Source organism: Leucopleurus acutus (genome assembly GCF_964270905.1).
Source record: "Leucopleurus acutus genome assembly, chromosome: 16".
NCBI lineage: Eukaryota > Metazoa > Chordata > Mammalia > Artiodactyla > Delphinidae > Leucopleurus > Leucopleurus acutus.
This window is the reverse complement of record NC_139158.1, coordinates 45,735,622-45,758,135: the sequence shown is the minus strand read 5'-3', so window position 1 is coordinate 45,758,135 and position 22,514 is coordinate 45,735,622. Positions and strand designations below refer to the sequence as shown.

The following is a 22,514-nucleotide window of genomic DNA, read 5'->3' as shown; positions in this document are numbered from 1 at the left end:
TGGCCGACACTGCACAAGTTGCCCACGGGCCTGGCTTCCCATCCTCAGAACCGAGTACACAAAGAGCTTTGAGACTCATTTCCCAATAGTGAGTGTCAGAGGAAGCCCCCGTTTCAGTGAATCTACCGTCACTTTATTTGGATGGCGTTCATGGTTTATGTTGATTCTCAATGCTCTTTTAAAGTGAATCCTAGCCTCTTACCCATTGCTCAGCCCAAGCATAGAATATGGTTGCATCTCCACGAGGAGCGTGTAGTGTAGTCACCTGTTGGACAGACCTTAGGCAGCGGGCTTCATGTGTGATTGACTCCTGCCATTTGCATCATCAGAAATGATGTTGAAAGTGGGCATAAAAAGAAAATCATTCAGATTGCCAAAAACAGTGGGTTGTTGACATAGGTCAAGTTTTCAGGGAAGCAGACCAAGAAGGAGGTTTGCAAGAAGGAGGTTTATTGGATCATGCTCTTGATCGATACCTGGGGGGAGAGGGAGCTGAATGAAGGAAGCAGAGTTGGGGAGAGGGAGAAGTTGCGCCCACCAGGAGCTCTGAAGCTGGTGTGGTGAATTGGTTTGCTAGGGCTGCCATAACAAAGTATCACAGAGTGGGTGCTTTAGCTGCAGAAATTCATTTCCTCACACTTTGTGGAGGTTAGAAGTCTGAGGTCAGGGTGTCAGCTAGGTCAGTTTCTTCTGAGGCCTCTCTCCTTGGCTTGTAGACGGCCGTCTTCCCCGTGTCCTCACATGGTCTTCCCTCTGTGTGTGTCTGTGTCCTCATCTTCTCTTCTGAGGACACCAGTCATATTTCATTAGGGCCCATCCTAATGACCTCATTTTAACTTACTCCTTTCAAGGCTCTGTCTCCAAATACAGTCACATTCTGTGGTATTGAGTGTTAAGACTTCAAGATATGAATTTGGGGAAGGGGGGACACACAGTTCAGCTCATAACCGATGGTCCTTTAGAACTGCATCAAACTGAAGGAAAGGGTCTGAGCCTTTGGACATCTGGATGAGCCAGTCCCTGGGTGCAGGCTGACTTCGGGAAGAGAGGCTCAGCATGGGTGAGGTGCACTTCTCAGCAGAGGACAGTCCTCTGAGAGGGTCTCCTCAGAGCTGTCAGTCACTGGTACCTCCATCAATGGGAATCAAGAGGGCTCTAGTCCTGAAGGGAGGGGCAGATGTGAGTAGCACGCCGCAAAACCTTCCCCAGTTGTGAACCTGTTCTTTATCTCTGACTGGCGTTGCCCTCCCCCCAACATTTCCAAGGATTATTTCTTTGGTTCCAAGGGCAGGGCAGGGCAAGGCGTGCTTACCATTTGGAACTGCAGGTCCGAAGCCCTTGCGTGCGTTTTTCTCTCTTCTGTGTTAAGCATATGAAACAGCTTCAAGGATCCCAACAGATGTGTCATTTGCGAGGGTGTCCACTTTGATCGATGTGAGACAGGCTTGGAAATTAACTTTTATCAATGAGCCTCCAGCTCAAATCAAAATAACGCTTGCTTCTTTGGCTACATGACGATTTTTTCTTATAGAGTTGAAGGAAAGTCGAAAAGAGCAATTTATCAAAACAAAACAAGACGACTCTGAATTGTGCTGCCAAAGAGTAATGATAGATGAACTGGGTTTGCAAAAATCCCCCAACAATAAAGGATCCTTTTTATGCATGCAGAAGCAATTTCAAAATGCAAAGATGCCCTTTGAGTGTGTATGGATTACAAATGCTCTCCAACTTCTCTAAAAATCTCTGGAAACACGGAGAGAAAAATTTTCTCATTCTGTAATTTAGATTGGAATACTAGCTTCTGTGGTGGAGTGCAGAAGTATGGACATACTTATTACCTTCAAGAACCAGAAGAATAATATTCAGTGACATTTGACAGCAATATTAAAATATCAGACCCAAAACCCCTGGAGGGTCTTGTGAAATCTTTTCCATTACTGCAGTTCAGCTGTGAACGTACCCTTTTTTTTCCTTTCTCTCATTGGCTGATATGGTCACACCAAAAAAAAAAAAAAAAAAAAAAAAAAAACTGCTTTATATATAATATGGGCCATTTTTGTAAATGTTTCTTTTAAGATAGAATTCCTCAGCAAAGTTGGAACTGCAGTAAAGTGGCCTTTCTGCAATGCATGCCAGTCAAAAAAAAGTGCTCCCGATGTTCTCTCTTTGGCTTATACTTTTCCTTGACCTGTTTTAAGAGATCAGGATAGAAATAAAGGACTCGGCCAGTGAACAGTGATTTTATTTATATGCCAGTGCTGTGCTAAGTGTTTCAAGTACCTTGTGAATAATAACTTTACAAATAAATAACCAATGTTTATGAGCATTTACTATATGTCAGGCCCTTTGCCAAGCACTTTACATAGAATATCTCATGTGGTCATTACAGCCAGCTGTGGCAGAAGGATTCTAAGATTCTTCCAAGATGCCCAACATCTGGTGTGCCCACACCTTCTCCCAGTTATTCAGTTATTCAAACAATAATCTAGGTTTGAATATGCTGTGGAGAGATTTTTCAGATATAATTAAAGTCCCAAATCAGTTGACCTTAAGGTAGGGAGACCATTCAGGTGGGCCTGACCTTATCAGGGGAGTCCTTTAAATCTAGGTCTAGAGGTCAGATATGGAGGACGTTAGAGATTCAAAATCAAGAAGGACTTAACGCACCTTTGCTGCTTTGAAGATGGAGGTGGACATCTGACAAGTGATGCAGGTGGACTCCAGGAGCTGAGAGTGACCCCAGCCGACAGCCAGCCAGGGAACGGGGACCTCAGTCCTGCACCTGCAAGGAGCTGAATTCTGGCCACAAGAAGGTGTTTAGCAGAAGATTCCTCTTCACAGCCTCCAGATGAGAAGTCAGCGCAGCTGACACCTTGATTTCACCCTTGTGATGCCCTGACCAGAGAACCCAGTCACACCAGGCCAACTCTGACCTACAGAACCATAACCTAACAGTGAGGGGTTGCTCTGAACCATGAAGCTTGGGGTCACTTGTTATGCAACAATAGGAAACTAATATACCAGCCCCCACAAGGTCAGTGTCTCCATTTCAGAGATGAGGAGACTGAGGCTTAGAAAGGTTAAGTGACCTGCTCAAGGTCACAGAACAGCTAAGTGGTCAAGTCCAGGTTGGAACAAGGGCAGCTGACCCCACGGAGGTGGCTGGCTGTGGGAGATGGGAGTCTGAGATGCCTCCAAGCCCCCCACCCCCTGGTGAGCACACCTTGTCCATCTTCTGCCCGTGAGTGTGAACATGATGGGGTCGTCACTTCCTGGATTAGGCAAAAGAGATTTTTTTGTAGATGTTATTAAGATATTTAATCACTTTAGCTTATTAAAAAGGAGAGTGTCCTGGTGGGGCCCGAGCTCTTAAAAGGAGTCTACAGGTTGGAGATGGAGAAAGTCGTAGAGACATACTCTTGCTGGCCCGAAAGAAAGAAAGCATCCATGTCCTGAGCTGCCTTTCAGGGCCACATGACGATGAATTGCAGGTGGCCTCTAGAAGCTAAAACTGTCCCTAGTCAACAGCTAGCAAGAAAGCGGGAACCTCAGTCCTAGAACTGCAGGGAACTAGATTCTGCCAACAACCTGAATGAGGCTGTAAGAAGACCCCGAGCTCAGGTGAGAACTGCAGTGCAGCTGACACCTGATTGTAGCTTCTGAGACCCCAAGCAGAGGACCCAACTCTGTGCAGCCTGGACTTTTGACCCACAGAAACCGTGAGATAATAAAACTTTGTTTTATAAGTCGTGAAGTTTGTAGTCATCTGTTAGACAACAACGGAGAACTAATACACCGGGGAGGAGAGCAGATTGTCGAAGAGGAAGGGCTAGGACCCAGGCATCCCATTTCTTGGTTTTGTTCTTTAATCAGCAGTGAACGTATCCCCTTGTAACTCTATTTACCCTTGATTTACCCATCGCACCAAGCAAGCTCCAATTGCCCTCGTCTTCCATCCCTCTCAGAACCCGTACTCATGCCACGTTGATCCTTAAGCCCTGGAATTTAACTCACTTATTAGCAGCAGCCACTGTTTTAGGAAGATACCCAATATCCAAGCCTGCACCGGTGAGGCTGTTGGTTTATCTGTCAGTAAGGCTGGACTTCACCCCCCTTGCCCATCAGGCTGTAGTTACACAGGATACCCCTCCATCAGTTAAAGCAGTATTTGCCTGCACACCAAGTCTCTGAATGTTTGTTGTTTCTCATTGGGGAAGCAGGTTGCATTCATCAGACTCCATTCATTCTCCCAGGATTGCTGAACACGTGATAATCTTGGCTGTGTCAATGGCCGTAGGACTGTTAGCCGTGAAACATGGAGGTCGGCTGTGGATATTCCAAACCTGCTTCGCTGTGTAACCCTTTTCAGGGGCAGTGGCTATGATGCTGAAAAAGATTAATAGAACTTACGTCATTGTGTTTATGGGGCATAAAACCCCCAACTGTGGATTAATAGATATCTTGGTAAAGAAAATACGTCTTTACTCCTTTATGCCTTGATGGGTGAGCTAGCATCAATGGAAATATATGGAGAGATTGCCTTTAGGAGGTCAGTTTTTAAAGGACTTTTTTGACCTCTAAGTCAGTGGAAATAGATTTTTGATTGTTGACCAAGACAACTGTAACAAAAGACTTTCAACCTTTAAAATAAATTCTTATTGAAGTATAACATTCAGAGAAGAGCATAGATCCTAAGTATGACTTTTCACAAACTAAACAGATCTATGGAGCTAGCACCCAGATTGAAAAATCAGGATCCCAAGCATTCCCCTGGGTCCCTCTTCACCAACCCTCACCCCAGAGTAATTTGCTATATTAACATCTAACACCACAGGCGATTTTTCCTATTTCTCTAACAATTTTGAACTTTATAGAGATGGAACCATCCAGTGTGGACTCTTTTTTTCTGGATTCTTTTACTCAGTACTGTTAGTTTATATTATTGTCTATAGTCATAAATTTTCCAGTCTTACTGGTTTGTAGTATCCCCTTGTATGAATAGATCACAATTCATTTATTCATTCTACCATTTGTGGGCATTTAAGTAGCTTCCAATTTGGAGATACTACAAATAGTGCTGCTGTGAACGTTGCAGTATGTGTCCTTTTGTGGACATACATGTATATTCTGCCGGGTGTCTACCTAGGGGTGAAATTGCTGGGTTGTAGCATCTGTGCATATTCAGCTAATTTAGTAGGTACTGCCAAATAATTTCCCAAAGTAATTGCACCAGAAGTAGTATGTGAGAGTTATTGTTAATCCACATCCTTGCCAATACTTGATATTGTCTTTTCACTTTAAAGTGAAGTGTCGCCTTTTTTATTATTCGCAATTATGGTTTAGCCTGAGGACCCATCTGAGTTTACTAACAACTTGTACATTAAAAAAAATAAGTGTGAGTCATTTTAAGTACAAAAATTTCTTTAACTACCAAACAGTGCCTGCATACTTTAGGAAGTTCACCAAGAACATGGGCTAGGACCAATCAAAGTCTATCTTGAAGAAAGTCATTGGGATCTGAGTAGCCCTGACAGGTTACACACTCCCAAAGAGGAACACTGTTGTTATTTTTTGCCCTTCATTATGTTCTGCACCATGATATTCAATGAAATGGTATTAAAGGTTACATCAGTCAGGTTTAATCAGGGAAGCAGAGCCTTATGAGTGACATGGAATAAGGGGTTTGTTACAGGAGTTAGAACTTATACAACTTTGGGAGAAACTGAGGAAGTAAATGTCCAGAAGGGGATGGATGGCTGAGCACAGCCCCTAACCAGGGCCCTGCAGAGGGAGGTGGTAAACAAGGGTGTGGAAGGTCATTGCCTCTGCCTCTGACCAGGCCTGGAGCATGTCAGCAGGGCAGGGGGTCAAGAGGAAAGCTGGATGCAAAATGGAAGAGGGCAAAGACAAAGTAGGAGCCATGGGAGCAAGGTGGGATCCACAGGGACAAACTGCCACGTACATCTGCCTCTTACTGCCTGGAACCCCAAACCTGCAGTGCCCCCCAGAAGAGAAGGCAGTGCCCTTGATGCGGAACTGCACGTGTGCCCAGCCCAGGACTCAGAGCCAGCAAGAGCTGGAGAAGCCGTGGGCCCACTGGCTACCTCACACCCAGGTGAGGCAGTGGTGAGCTACAATGCACGACCTGCCCAGAATCCGGTGCCCTGCACCCACCTGCCCAGCAAAACAGCAGCAGCTGCACCCCTGACCCCCAGATCTCATAGAAATTGCTCTACGGCCAACTCTACGCTCGAGCTTTTCAGAGAAATGTAATTTCAGCTCAACGAAGTTGACATAGTACCAAACGAACACAGAGATAGACTTTGAGATAAAAAGAAAGAGGAAGGGAGGAAACTATAGAAATGATATAATACAATCCTTTCCTTATAAAGACTTGAAAACTGGGGCCTGGAGAGAACAACGGCTTGTCCAGTGTCACAGAACTGGTGACAGGCCTAGAAACTCAGTCCCCTATGTCTCTCTCTGGGTGATATCACAGAAAGAACGCTTAGATGTGAAGTTAAGAGGCCTAAGATTCTCCCACTAATTGTTTGGCCTTGAGGGGGAAAAAATCCCTCAATTCTGGATTCAGGTTTTCTTGTGAGAGACTGGCACGTGGGCTAAGCCCCACAAACTGAAGGTGTTCAGTTAATATCTGAATAATAAATGAATAAATACAGTCTCTCAAGAACAACCACTGTACAAAATTGCTCTATTTATACCTAACCAGGAAACCATGCTCCAAAGCCTCAGTAGTGAGGCATTCTTCTATATGTTCATGAAATTTTTCTGGGGCTAGAGTGGATCACCCGGGTCCTTCCTCCTTTATACAAGTCAGATTTCCAGTCTCTCAGCCATGTAGCAATCAGACTTTCTATGTTCTTCTTGTCACACCATTGTGACTTTGACTTCTACCCCATTCAGTCTGAGCTTTTCAATAGGAGTCGTTACTGCATAGCTAGAGAAGCAAGAATCCAAACATGGCAGTAGGAACGAGCTAGAAAATTATCCGATTTCTAACTATGTATTTCTCTGTTTTGCTCACAAATCTGCCATTTGGGTAGAGTTCAGCAGGAAAGGTTCTTCTCCATCCCACGTAGCATTACCTGGAGTAGCTCAAAAGCCAGGAGCTGAGGTCATCTAGGGGCTACTCGCTCACAGCTAGGGCTGTGAATCCATCTGCACGTGGATTCTCCAGGGTCTCTGCTTCCTCATGGCATGATGATTAGGTATGAGAACGAGCATCCCAAGAGGACTGGGCAGAAACCCTATCACCTTTCATGACATGGACTCAGAACTCACAGATCTCTGCCAGAGTTCCAGGCCCTCGCGGATTCAAGAGGAGGAAGTATAAATCCCACTTCTCAAAGAGAAGAGAATCAGCATTACATTTCAAGAGGAACCTGAAGGATGGGATATCTTGCACGCCATCTTGGAAAATGTTGTCCACCACAAGTGGTGATCAATACCCATGATGAGTTTATAAACACAGAGCTTGCCAACTAAATGAGATCTTATCCAACAATAACCCTGTGTGTGTATAAAAATACATGCACATATGCGTACATAACAAGCACTTGGCAAATGAGGTTAATTCTTGGATTCAACTTGCTTCCAAGATATTTTCAGTGTTATGCCTAAGGGTAAGGCCAGGGAACTGGGCGACTCAATTAGCTTAAAATAAAAGTACTTTTCCTTCATCATCCATCTTCTCTTTGAGGAAAAAAAAAATCAGGCTGCTGAATTTTGGACCCATACCATTTCCACGGTAACAAACCCTAAAGTGCTAAAAGGTGGATTACAAGTCTTTGCAATATTTAAGAAATCTGTATTTAGTCTGTAATGCCTAAAAGTACACTTAGTAGCAGTGAATAGCATTACCACTAACCCTCCCCTCCCCTCTCCCACCAACAAACGTACACACACACACACACACACACACACACACAACATAAGTGTTTAAAAAAATCCCAGGAGAGAACCTTCAAGATGGCGGAGGAGTAAAACGTGGAGATCACCTTCCTCCCCACAAATACATCAAAAATACATCTACATGTGGAACAACTCCTACAGAACACCTACTGAACACTTTCAGAAGACCTCAGACTTCCCAAAAGGCAAGAAACTCCCCAAGTACCTGGGTAGGGCAAAGGAAAAAAGAAAAAACAGAGACAAAAGAATAGGGACGGGACCTGCACCTCGGGGAAGGAGCTGTGAAGGAGGAAAAGTTGCCACACACTAGGAAGCCCCTTCACCGGTGGAGATGGAGGGTGGCGGAGTGGGGAAGCTTCGGAGCCACAGAGGAGAGCGCAGTAACAGGGGTGCGGAGAGCAAAGCGGAGAGATTCCTGCACAGAGGATCGGTGCTGACCAGCACTTACCAGCCCGAGAGGCTTGTCTGCTCACCTGCCGGGGCAGGTGGGGGCTGGGAGCTGAGGCTCCGGCTTCAGAGGTCGGATCCCAGGGAGAGGACTGGAGTTGGCGGCATGAACACAGCCTGAAGGGGGCTAGTGTGCCACAGCTAGCCGGGAGGGAGTCTGGGAAAAAGTCTGGAACTGCCTAAGAGGCAAGAGACCATAGTTTCGGGGTGCATGAGGAGAGGGGATTCAGAGCACCGCCTAAACAAACTCCAGAGACAAGCGCGAGCCACGGCTAACAGCGCGGACCCCAGAGACAGGCATGAGATGCTAAGGCTGCTGCTGCCGCCACCAAGAAGCCTGTGTGCGAGCACAGGTCACTGTCCACACCTCCCCTCCTGGGAGCCTGTGCAGCCCGCCACTGCCAGGGTCCGTGATCCAGGGACAACTTCCCGGGGAGAACGCACGGCGCGCCTCAGGCTGGTGCAACGTCACGCCGGCCTCTGCCGCCGCAGGCTCGCTCCGCATCCATACCCCACCCCCGCCCCACCCCGGCCTGAGTGAGCCAGAGCCCCGGAATCAGCTGCTACTTTAACCCTGTCCTGTCTGGGCTAAGAACAGACACCAGAGGGCGACCTAGATGCAGAGACGGGGCCAAATCCAAAGCTGAACCCCAGGAGCTGTGTGGACAAAGAAGAGAAAGGGCAATCTCTCCCAAGCAGCCTCAGGAGCAGCGGATTAAATCTCCACAATCACCTTGATGTACCTGCATCTGTGGAATACCTGAAAAGCCAGCAAATCATTCCAAAATTGAGGCGGCAGACTTTGGGAGCAACTGTAGACTTGGGGTTTGCCATATGTGACAGACTGGTTTCTGATTTTTATGTTTATCTTAGTATAGTTTTTAGCACTTGTTATCGTTGGTGGAATTGTTTATTGGTTTGGTTGCTCTCTTTTTAAAAAAAATTTTTATGTTAATAATATATTTAATTTTTATTTTAATAACTATTTTATTTTATTTATTATTTTATTTTATTTCTTTTTTTAATCCCTTTTCTTCTGAGCCATGTAGCTGACAGGGTCTTGGTACTCCAGCCAGGTGTCAGGCCTGAGCCTCTGAGGTGGGAGAGCCGAGTCCAGAACATTGGACCACCAGAGACCTCCCGGCCCCACATAATATCAGTCGGTGAGAGCTCTCCCAGAGATCTCCATCTCAATGCTAAGACCCAGCTCCCCTCAACGACCAGCAAGCTCCAGTGCTGGACACACCATGCCAAACAACTAGCAAGACAGGAACACAACCCCATCCATTAGCAGAGAGGCTGCCTAAAATCATAGTAAGTTCACAGACACCCCAAAACACACCATCAGACTCAGTCCTGCCCAGCAGAAACACAAGATCCAGCCTCATCCACCATAACACAGGTACCGTCCCCTCCACCAGGAAACCTACACAACCCACTGAACCAACCTTACCCACTGGGAGCAGACACCAAAAACAACAGGAACTATGAGCCTTCAGACAGTGAAAAGGAGACCCCAAACACAGTAAGTTAAGCAAAATGAGAAGACAGAGAAATACACAGCAAATGAAGGAGCAAGGTAAAAACCCACCAGACCAAACAAATGAAGAGGAAATAGGCAGTCTACCTGAAAATGAATTCAGAGTAATGATAGTAAAGGTGATTCAAAATCTTGCAAATAGAATGGAGAAAATACAAGAAATGTTTAACAAGGACCCAGAAGAACTAAAGAGCAAACAAACAATGATGAACAACACAATAAATGAAATTAAAAATTCTCTAGAAGGAATCAATAGAATAACTGAGGCAGAAGAACGGATTAAGTGACCTGGAAAATAAAATAGTGGAAATAACTACCGCAGACCAAAATAAAGAATGAAAAAAATTGAGGACAGTCTCAGAGACATCTGGGACAACATTAAATGCACCAGCATTCGAATTATAGGGGTTCAGAAGAAAAAGAGAAAAAGAAAGGGACTGAGAAAATATCAGACAAAGATGTCACAAAGAAAGAAAACTACAGGCCAATATCACTGATGAACATAGATGCAAAAATCCTCAACAAAATACTAGCAAACAGAATCCAACAGCACATTAAAAGGATCAAACACCAAGATCAAGTGGGGTTTATCCCAGGAATGCAAGGATTCTTCAATATATGCAAACCAATCAACGTGATACACCATATTAAGAAATTGAAGGATTAAAAACCATATGATCATCTCAATAGATGCAGAGAAAGCTTTTGACAAAATTCAACACCGATTTATGATAAAAAACTATCCAGAAAGTAGACATGGAGGGAACTTACCTCAACCTAATAAAGGCCATATATGACAAACCCACAGCCAACATCGTTCTCAATGGTGTAAAACTAAAACCATTTCCACTAAGATCAGGAACAAGACATGGTTTCCCACTCTCACCACTATTATTCAACATAGTTTTGGAAGTTTTAGCCTCAGCAATCAGAGAAGAAAAAGAAGTAAAAGGAATCCAAATCAGAAGAGAAGTAAAACTGTCACTGCTTGCAGATGACATGCTACTATATATAGAGAATCCTAAAGATGCTACCATAAAACTACTAGAGCTAATCATTAAATTTGGTAGAGTAGGAGGATACAAAATTAATGCACAGAAATCTCTTGCATTCCTATACACGAATGATGAAAAATCTGAATGAGAAATTAATGAAACACTCCCATTTACCATTGCAACAAAAAGAGTAAAATACCTAGGAATAAACCTACCTAAGGAAACAAAAGACCTGTATGCAGTAAACTATGACACTGATGAAAGTAATTAAAGATGATACTAACAGATGGAGAGATATACTATGTTCTTGGATTGGAAGAATCAACATTGTGCAAATGACTCTACTACCCAAAGCAATCTACACATTCAATGCAATCCCTATCAAGCTACCACTGGCATTTTTCACAGAACTAGAACAAAAAATTTCACAATTGTATAGAAACACAAAAGACCCCAAATAGCCAACGCAATCTTGAGAAAGCAAAACAGAGCTGGAGGAATCAGGCTCCCTGACTTCAGACTATATTACAAAGCTACAGTAATCAAGACAGTATGATACTGGCACAAAAACAGAAATATAGATCAATGGAACAGGATAGAAAGCCCAGAGATAAACCCATGCACATACGGTCACCTTATCTTTGATAAAGGAGGCAAGAATATACAATGGAGAAAAGACAGCCTCTTCAATAAGTGGTGCTGGGAAACATGGACAGCTACATATAGAAGAATGAAATTAGAACACTCCCTAACACCATACACAAAAATAAGCTCAAAATGGATTAAAGACCTAAATGTAAAGCCGGACACTATAAAACTCTGAGAGGAAAATGTAGGCAGAACACTTTATGACATAAATCACAGCAAGATCCTTTTTGACCCACCTCCTAGAGAAATGGAAATAAAAACAAAAATAAACAAATGGGACCTAATGAAACTTAAAACTTTTGCACAGCAAAGGAAACCATAAACAAGACGAAAAGACAGCTCTCAGAATGGAAAAAAATATTTGCAAACGAAGCAATGGACAAAGGATTAATCTCCAAAATTTACAAGCAGCTCATGCAGCTCAGTATCAAAAAGACAAACAACCCAATCCAAAAATGGGCAGAAGACCTAAATAGACATTTCTCCAAAGAAGATATACAGACTGCCAACAAACACATGAAAGGATGCTCAACATCACTACTCATTAGAGAAATGCAAATCAAAACTACAATGAAGTATTACCTCACACCAGTCAGAATGGCCATCATCAAAAAATCTAGAAACAATAAATGCTGGAAAGGGTGTGGAGAAAAGGGAACCCTCTTGCATAGTTGGTGGGAATGTAAATTGATACAGCCACTATGGAGAACAGTATGGAGGTTCCTTAAAAACTAAAAATAGAACTCCCATATGACCCAGCACTCCCACTACTGGGCATATACCCTGAGAAAACCATAATTCTGAAAGAGTCATGTACCACAATGTTCATTGAAGCACTATTTACAATAGCCAGGACATGGAAGCAAACTAAGTGTCCGTTGACAGGTGAATGTATAAAGAAGATGTGGTACATATATACAATGGAATATTACTCCGCCATAAAAAGAAACAAAACTGAGTTATTTGTAGTGAGGTGGATGGACCTAGAGTCTGTCATACAGAGTGAAGTAAGTTAGAAAGAGAAAAACAAATACTGTATGCTAACCCATACGTATGAAATCTTAAAAAAAAAAAAAAGGTTTTGAAGAACCTAGGGGCAGGACAGGAATAAAGACACAGATGTAGAGAATTGACTTGAGGACACGGGGAGCTGGAATGAAGTGAGAGTGGCATTGACATATATACACTACCAAATGTAAACTAGATAGCTAGTGGGAAGCAGCCGCATAGCACAGGGAGATCAGCTCAATGCTTTGTGACCATCTAGAGGGTGGGATAGGGAGGGTGGGAGGGAGACACAAGAGGGAGGGGAAATGGGGATATGTATGTACATATAGCTGATTCACTTTGTTATACAGCAGAAACTAACACAACATTATAAAGCAATTATACTCCAATGAAGATGTTAAAAAATAAATCTCATAATTTATATTAAGTGACCGTAAAAGTGGGGAGAAATGAGTACAAGTGAGACTGTTCAGCTTGTTCTTCTTAGATCTGGTTTGAACCGAATTTTCTTGTTTTGAATTTGATCTTAATTAGGGGCTTTATAAATAATATGATCATTTGAAGCCTGGAGAAAAAGTCAACCATCACAGGCACAGAAGTGAGAATAATTATAGTGTTTGGAAATTATCAGTAGTTCAATGCAGCTGGAGAGTAGAGTATGTCTAACCCAGAATCTTATTATTTTTTTAACTTATTTTATTGAAGTGTAGTTGATTTACAATGTCTTAATTTCTGCTGTACAGCAAAGTGATTCAGTTATTCAAAAATATACATTCTTTATCATAGTCTTTTCCATTAGGATTTATCACAGGATATTGAATATAGTTCCCTGTGCTATACAGTAGGACCTTGTTGTTTATCCATTCTTTATATACTAGTTTGCATTTGCTAATCCCAAACTCCCAATCCATCCCTCCCCCACCCACCTCCCCCTTGGCAACCACAAGTCTCTTCTCTCTGTCTGTGAATCAGTTTCTGTTTCGTAGGTAAGTTCATCTGTGTCATATTTTAGATCCCACATAATAGTGATGTCATATGCTATTCTTCTCTTTCTGACTTACTTCACTTAGTATGATAATTCTGTGTCCATCCATGTTGCTGCAAGTTGCGTTATTTCATTCTTTTTTTATGGCTGAGTAGTAACAGAGTCTTATTTTTAATGTTAGGACTTTTAATTATGATGTATTTCATATATACAGAAAGTGTAGAACATAATATGATATCCATGTACCTACCCCCATAGTTGATAGTTGTTACCCATTTGCCATATTTTTTCTAAATTTATTTTCTTTCTAAATAAATAAAATATTAACTATTCATTTAAAGTCTTACCTGTCCATCATTTAACCTTCCCTCCCTTATCAGAAATCATCATCATCTTGAAGTTCATGTGTCACATTCCTATGTATGTTTATGGTCATTAGTGCTTATGAACAAATCCCTACACTCTTGTATCTTTGTGCTTAAAAATTCATATAATGGTATCAAAGCAAGTATGTTCTTTTGTAACTTGATTCTATTGCTCGACATTATGATTCTTATCTTTAGCCACAGGGCATAAATACACCATAAGGATAGTGGAGACGAGTGTTCAGCATTGCACAGATAATCATTTATTCCACTAAATTTATAGATCACCTGAGAGTAAGTTGATGGTGACAGTTTTTACATTTGTAGCAAACTTTACTGCCAGGCAGACAAGGCTGGACACCAGAAATTCAAATGAATACAGGGAAAGGAAAATAGGGTTCTTTGTACCCCAGTCCTTCCATTTCTGAAGGTCAGGTGCTCTCTCCACCCTATGGGACAGAGACTGGGGTAGCGCTACATGTTTTTTGGTGAAGTCCAGTGACTGCCCAGGAGGTGGTCTACCGGCTGGGGGTCTAGACTTGTGCAGGGATCAGGAAGCCGCATCTCCGAGCTTCCATCAGGGAAGCTGGGATTCCTGTGTCCTAATCCTCTCCCGTCCCACTCCTGCAGATCTTCTCTCTTACTGGGAACTTTGGGACTTGGCTCACATGACTCTGTCCCCTACAGGCTGGGAGAGCTGAGGGGTTGGGTGGATGACATCCATTTGGGTTTTTTCCTGTCCTGCCACCAGCATACCCCACTTCCGTTTCCTACTGATGTTCTAGTCAATGGCCAGTTGCAGTTTGATGGATGGGGTAACTTTTAACTTTTTGTACATTGTTAAAATAAAGGAACTAAAGGGGTGTTTGTTTTCAAGACACAAAATTGAGTCACCGATTTAATATCAGATATCCGTGAGCTATTATGTGTATCCCATCTCTCTTCTGTTTACTGTATTACTCTCGGAATGTCTCAGAGAAACTCCTTACATGCAGAAGCTCTTGAAACAGAGAAAAGGGACTGTGTACACATTTTACTTTTGAAGTGACACTTCCTTACTCACTAATAACCTACCAGGTTAAAGTTACATTGACCTCATGTACTGTCAACTAATTATATTTTATTTCTGTTGCATTTCCAAGTATGTAAAGCTAAAAGCAAGTGACTGCATGCAAATTACACTGCATGAAGCTTTTTAGGCCATGTTCAAATACTAACAGGTTTGATAAATATATTTGTCTAACAAGGGTAGGACAAAGAGCTCTCCGTTTACTGACATGCTTTATTGTCATTCTGCTGTACACCTCTCGTGTGGCTGTTTAATAGAACATAAAGTCTAGGTATCCTGGTGGAATCTCAGATCTTTTTTATAGCTTGCTGCAAAGTAGCTTATTGTCATTTATTATTTCTTATTTGATTTATATAACATCTTTCCACCAAATTGCCCATGGGTTTATTTACATAAAGAGTGCATTCACAAACACACTCACTCTCTCTCTCTCTCACACACACACACGCACACACACGAACTCCACTCAGTGCTGTCATGTAGTTAGCAGTGTAGCACCGAAAATCTTTGGGAAGTTTTCTGTTTTTTGTTCCAAGACCACCATGTTCTGGGAAGGCATTTGCCGTATTTCCTTTCACTTTAAGTGTCTATTGTTTGCCTCTAGGTGGATCGGATCATCTTCTGTGTCTTCCTAGAAGTCGACTTCAAAATCTACAAAAAGAAAATGAGCGAGTTTTTCCCTGCAGGTGAGTAAAGCAATTTGTTTCCTTTGAAATTGGACGTTGAAAAAGTCAGGGCATCACTTAATAATTCTACTGCTTTATTTTGCCTTTTAAAGGTTGCCACAAGTATGATTTCCATCCACCAGTCACACCTGGCAACTTGTATCTTAGGTTTTAAGATCTAAAGGAGGTGATGGGAAATCTAGGCCCTGGACTTCTTCCTCTTACCAGGTCATTGTGTTGTCTTGGGGAAGTCAGTTTATCTCTTGAGTGAGGGGCTGAACCAAACGGTGTTTGCTAAATTACATGACCTGTGATTTCTTCCCCACACTTGTAAGTTGTCCAGGCCTGTGCCTGTACCCACCGTGTTAAACGTGTTGGAAATTGTAAGGAGTCCATTTATATTTGTAGTCACGATTCAAGCTGTTCTTGCGTTCCATCCCTCTTCTCCCCAGTTTTCTCCACCCAAATTGCAATGAAGAGAAAGTCCTTTCTAGGGCAATCTGAAAACCTTTTTTCATCTTATAAGTCTTTCATCTTATTTCACACTTCTTTTTAGAAAGTAGGAGAAACCTCCGGGTTTTTACAGAACCTTGAGTGAATTGATTTACCGCAACTGAACGTGCGATCAGCTGAACCTGGTTTATTTGAATATTGCTCCCCACTGCTCCTCTTCCAGCCTGTGAAGGCTGAAGCTTATTTAATACCTTGTTATTTTTATGGTGCTGTTTAAGTCCTGGTGTCCTAAGCACTTTCCTCAGCCGTGATGAAGAATGGCTTCCAGGGAATTTCAAGCTACCATTGGCATTGTTGGTGCCTGCCTTTCAGAGAGATTTTTTTTTTTTTTTTTGAGGATTTCATGTCCATCTGAAGTGGTCTTTCATGTAACCAGTGACTCTGGCAGGTAAAAAGGAGTGGATGATGGGTGCCGGTGCCCAGTCACCTTCTTCAGCAGCCTATCGGAGCCCCCCACCCCATAGAGAGGATGCCCCACCCACCTGCAGATCAGGGTAGGACATAGAGCTACGGGACTACAGAAAACTGCTGGAGATGTTCAACGCTGTGCAAATAATCAAAATGGGCTAAGTTCTCCTGGGTGATCTGAAGTCCTCCCTGATTTTGTAATTGAAAGGTGACTCTGCTAAGTGTATTCCATTTGGGATTTTACAGTCTCCCCCAAATGGAACGTAACATAAATCCAGAAGACTCCCATATGATGAAGAAGACCAGGGTTGTGGTCTTTTTTCTCTTCTTTCCTCCTTTCCTCCTTGTTTCCCTTTTATTCATTTTTTAAGCAACTCGGTGTTTTACAGAGTGTAAAGCACATAATAGCTGGTTAATAAGTAATTGTTGACATGACTTGAATTTAATAAATTCTTCTCCCCATAATCTCATGGCTTCTTTCTGTTTCAGTCTCCTTCTTCCATCGTCTTTCTTTATTTCCTACATAATCACAGTGAGCAGACTGTGCCTACATTTCTGCATTTTTAAGTATTCTTAAAAGAAAGTGTCCATTCATGTAAAAAATGCAACTTGCTATGATGTGCAGTTGCAAATGTCTTGTCAGCATCACAGCATGATTTATAAGACTTTATAAATTTTGGATTCCCTGATATGTTTGGAAATAATGACATCATATTCATTTTTATGCCTCCTAAAATGAAAACTTGTTTTCACGCTAACATATGATAAAAATAATTGTATAAGTATGATCCATTGCTATTAAAGCAAATCCATCCATCAGCAGGTGTTTCCAGTGATGCACAAAGATCATATTATAAGTTTTTAAAAACTGGACAGTTTTAGTGGTCTAGAATGTATTAATAACTATGCAAATAAATTATTGTTTGAGAATTGCTACTTTAAATAAATCCAAAATGCATCTTAGCACTCAAGCGAGTGAAATAATAATAAAATCATCCCCAGTGTCACGTCAGTGCTTTGAATCATGCCATGCTCATGAAATTATTTCCATTGCATATTTATAATAGTAGGTACATTTTTAAACTGAGTGTCAAAATCCTCCAATATTGTTGAGTATTTCTGCAATGCTGAGGCATCAGCCATTTGTAAATTCTAAATATGCACTGTGAAGTAAAAGTGACTTCTAATGGAATATGTGACTGCTAATATAGATGATATACATTATCTGTTCATAATTTGAATTTATGGTTAATTCATAACCATACCATCTTTGATTAGAATATAATTTTTCTGACTTGCCATATATTCCCCCTGGAGTGACTTCAGAGTTTCTCTAACTAGTCTTCTTAACCATTCCGAATACAATAATGATCATAGTTTAGGGAAAAAAGTCATTTTTATATTAAACCAAATCTCTGTGTTTGGGGGTACTTTAATCCCATGTCTTTAAATTTCATAATTGAGACTCTAAGACAAAATGAATGAGAAACAATAAAAGTTAGTCTAGAAATGATCATAATAAAGATATAACACATGCATGGCTACTACCTAATATTACTGTTAGGAATAATAGCTAACACTTATGGATTGCTTTCTGTCAGCCATCAGATATATGGGCTAAATCAGTTAATCTTCATGATAACTCTAACAAAGTGGCACCATATCAACCCTCCTTTTTAGATATGGAAAATGATGCGCACTTCAGAAAAGTGAGACATACAGCTAGGAAATAACAGCTGTATTTTAAACTTGAGGATGGTATCTGTCATTGCACAGGTGATAAGAGCATCTTCAGAGAAGGCTGGGATGCATTTGGAGTGTTGAGAAAGTCTCCCTGATTTCATCTGATGCCTATCACTTTTCTAATCTGCCATGCTTCTCTTTCCTCTAATATCTGAATATTTCCTCATGAAACATTTTCTAATATGAGTCAAATTGGTACTTTATCATAGATTTCAAAATCAGGTTCCATCCAAATCATCCAGGTAGTGCAGTGCTATTATCTGTAGACAAGTGGCACCAGGAAGCAAAAAGGACCATGGGAGAAGATGGGAAATGTGGGAAATGCCTGTATTAGTTTACCAGGGCTGCCAGAACAAAGTACCACAGATTGGATGAAATTTATTTTCTCACAATTCTGGAGACCAGAAGTTCAGAATCAAGGTGTCAGCTGGGTTGGTTTCTTCTGAGGCCTTTCTCCTTGGCTTCTAGATGGTCATCTTTGCCCTGTGTCTTCATGTGGTCTTCCCTCTGTGTGTCTCTTTGTCTTAATCTCCTCTTCTTCCAAGGACACCAGTCATACTGAATCAGGGTTCACCCCAGTGAACTCATTTTAACTTCATTACCTCTTTAAAACCCTATCTCCAAATAGTCACATTCTGAGGGACAGAGGGTTAGGACTTCAATAGATGAATTTTGGGGGGCACACTTAGCCTGCAATAGGGCCCATGATGGAAATGCAATAGGAACCTCAGAGGAAAGAAACCAGCAATGCTTTTTTTCAGCTGTTTTATATCTTTCTGTGGGTGGAACACATAGGACTTTTTACTTCCGGGGGTATTATTTGCAAGTCTGGTGTGGCAGCTTTATGGAATTACCATACACTTTGGTTGCAAATCATTTGTATTTACAGTATGTCATTTCATAGACTACAGCAAACAATGTTTATATGATTCAAGTCAGAAATCTCTTTGTTCTTTACATAAAAGGTTTGCATTTTTCAGTGTGTAGGATTTATCATGTGTAGTTTTCAATGAATGTAGAAAACAAAACATACAAACACAATTTCTGATCTTGAATATGGAAGTCTTTTTTTTTATTGGAGTCTTAAGTCCTAACAGAATTTAGGAATGTTAATTTTCCTTGTAATAACAATGTCAGATTCACAGCTTTGAGATTATATCAAAGAATCCTGGTGCTGGAAACTTGAAGGATGTCATGGTCAAACCCACATCCTCCCTGACTTGAGGGAAAGTCACATTTGTTTACTGTAGGGGTTCCCAACTAGTGGTGATTTTGCTCTTCAGAGAACATTTTCAGACATTTTTGTTTCTCACAACTGGAGGAAGGGAGGAGCTACTGGCAACTAGTGGGTAGATGCCAGGGATGGGGCTAAACATCCTATGATGCACAAGACAGCCTCACCCAGCAAAGAATTCTCCAACCACAGATGTTAATAGTGCAGAAGTGGAGAAACTGTGCTACTGTAACCGTCTGTCTCTTACCATTCAGGCCACCAAGGCAGACTTTGCCTTTGGATTGGGTTTATTTCTGCCTGCTAATGTCTTACCCAAACTTATCTGTCTAGCTGGATGTGGAACCTGTGCCCTCAGCCCAACCTCTGACTTCCTAGATTCATGACCCTCTCTTAGTCTAGACTTTCCTCTCCCCATTTACTCTGGATCACAGATTTCTATGTTACCCCCGCCCCACTGCCTGGTTCTCCCAGCCCCAGCTCACTCCTGGTATCAGTCATCTACACCAGGAAATCCAATGTAATAGTCTCAGAAACTGTGATTAAGTGTTATGTAGGTTTTATACACCTAATGAATAAGTGTGGAGGTGAAGGCTAATATACAGAACAAGGAAGAACAAATTCACCAATTTTTCTCTCTACATACCTCAAGCAAGGCTTATTACGTCTCTGGCTAAAAGTTTTCACCTTTATCACTGACCATTGAGTTAGTGACCATTTGTTGATGAAATTACCTTGTGAACTGACAAATATATTTGATATTAGAAATCTTCCATTCTGTACCAGTATCCAAGCTCAACTGATTCATTCACAATGAAAACAGCTATGACTAAAAAATTTACCCATATTCTGTTTATTTTTGACCCTGAAAGCAATTAGATTTGCCCAGTTGTTTTTCCAGTTAGGAAATTTATATAGTTTATGCACAATACTCATTTTGACTTATGCAGAGTTAAATATAATTAAAATATATCTTTCAAATAGTAGCTAGCTGAGAAAACTGATAAAATAGGAAAATGCTTCCAGGGTGGAGATGTGTTCCTCCTAAACCTACCACTTGTCTCTAAGAGGAAGATTTGCTTTAGACAGATAATTTCATTTGTTTTTATAACTGTGACTCAAAAACTATTTGAGAAAATCTAATAGAAAAGAGGCTGAATTTTCCCCTGTTTTCTTGATAGACAGCAAAATAGTGAGCCATTTGACCCACTAATATTTGGGGGGCATTTCTCAAGTACAGTATAAAATGATAAACTTTATAAAGTTGCAAAAATATCCAGTACCTTAAAAATGAGCTTGAGAAATGGTACATACATATACAAATACATGTATGATAAGTGTTAAATTAATAGTAGATAAAATTAATATATATAGGAATAATAAATAAGTTTATAAATTATAAACTTTATTGGAGACGATTTTTGGCCTTAAATATGGATATTCTTTGTTGGACATAACACAAAATCATTTGAATGAAAAAGTCAAAGCATAAGTCAAGTTTGAGAGCTCTGCCTTGGCAACCTCTTAAATATTTAAACAGATCACAATGGCTGGCTAAACTGCATAGGCTTTATTCAAATATTGACGGCTATGTTATTAATTTATTTTGAGTATGCAGACATATTTTGTTTCATGCTTTTTTCCTACTTAGACATAAAATACCATAAAGAAAATCCCAAATATAGACTTCGATGAGAATTGTCATATCCTTTGATGAGAATTGTCATATCTTTTAACACATGCCTATCCTTTTCTAAACAAAACAAATCAAGAATCTTCTCAATCAGATTCCAGTTATTTTGGCCTCCTTAAAGTCTTCCAAATATGAATTAACTTGTATTGACACAAATACATCTTTCATTAATTTTCCTGGCCATGTGTTTCTATCATTTATTTCTGTCTAAATTGTATACACTCTTGCAAGGTAACTCCACTGGATTTTTATATTACGATTTCTTTTTTAACCTCTGTCTTGTCTCACCAATGAAAAGGTAAATTTGGAGAGAACACATACCATTTCTGATATTCTATTGTACTTCCATAATCTGAAAAATTTCAAAATATGTGCTGGATGTTTATTAAAGTAAGTAAAAAGCTACCATGACCTTAAGCTGAAATGCTATTTAACCGAAGCCTCAAGTAAAACGTCTTTTTTTTTTTTCCAGATATCATAAGTATTGTTACCAGATCTAGATGAGGGGACAGCACTTCTTTTCATATATTTATCACCTTTAATCATAAGGAAAGACTATTTCTCCAAGAATATTTTTCTAAAATTATATCCTCTGACAAACAGACACAACTTTTTAAAATTTTTACCTGAATCTGTTCTTCCAAAGCTAAAAAGAGAAAGGTACAGTCAGCCTTTCATATTCACAGGTTCCATATATGTAGAGTCAACCAACCATGGATTGAAAATATTTTTAAAAAAAACTTTTTTTAGAAAGTCCCTAAAAGCAAAATTTGAATTCACTGTGTACTAAGCATTTACATAGCATTTTCATTGTATTAGTTATTATCAGTAATCTAGGAATGATTTAAAGTATATGGGAGGACAAGCATAGGTTATATGCAAATAATACATCATTTTGTACAAAGGACTTGAGCATCCCTGGGTTTTGGTGTCTGCATAAGATACCTGGAACCAATCTCCTTCAGATACTGAGGGATGACTCTATTCACTCTACCCCTTCTTCATCCCCCTTCTCACTCATTTTATAAGTTCTTCTCATCCACCATCAGTATTACATGCTTCCTGTTTGCCCAAGGCTTTGATCATGGCTGCATTTAAAATACAGTTCTTATAAGATGCCCGAAGTGGCAAGTATTGTACAGAACAGCTGGAAGACAACATCAGCAAATAATCAAGTACAGCACTGAAATAGTCATAATACCAGGATTTCTGAGGCAAATACACATGAGGACCAGGGTGGTTAAGCTAAGTTTCATGATGAATGTGGCACTG

At 40.8% G+C, this 22,514-nt stretch overlaps 1 pseudogene across 1 annotated transcript in view; it reads left to right on the top strand.

The window, feature by feature from the left end:
- LOC309973445 (ADP-ribose glycohydrolase MACROD2-like) overlaps positions 1 to 22,514 on the top strand; it is a 794,489-nt pseudogene that overhangs the window by 586,989 nt on the left and 184,986 nt on the right. The window contains exon 4 of the transcript XR_014327208.1: positions 15,594 to 15,675. The product of XR_014327208.1 is annotated as an ADP-ribose glycohydrolase MACROD2-like (transcript). The remainder of the gene's footprint in view (positions 1 to 15,593; positions 15,676 to 22,514) is intronic.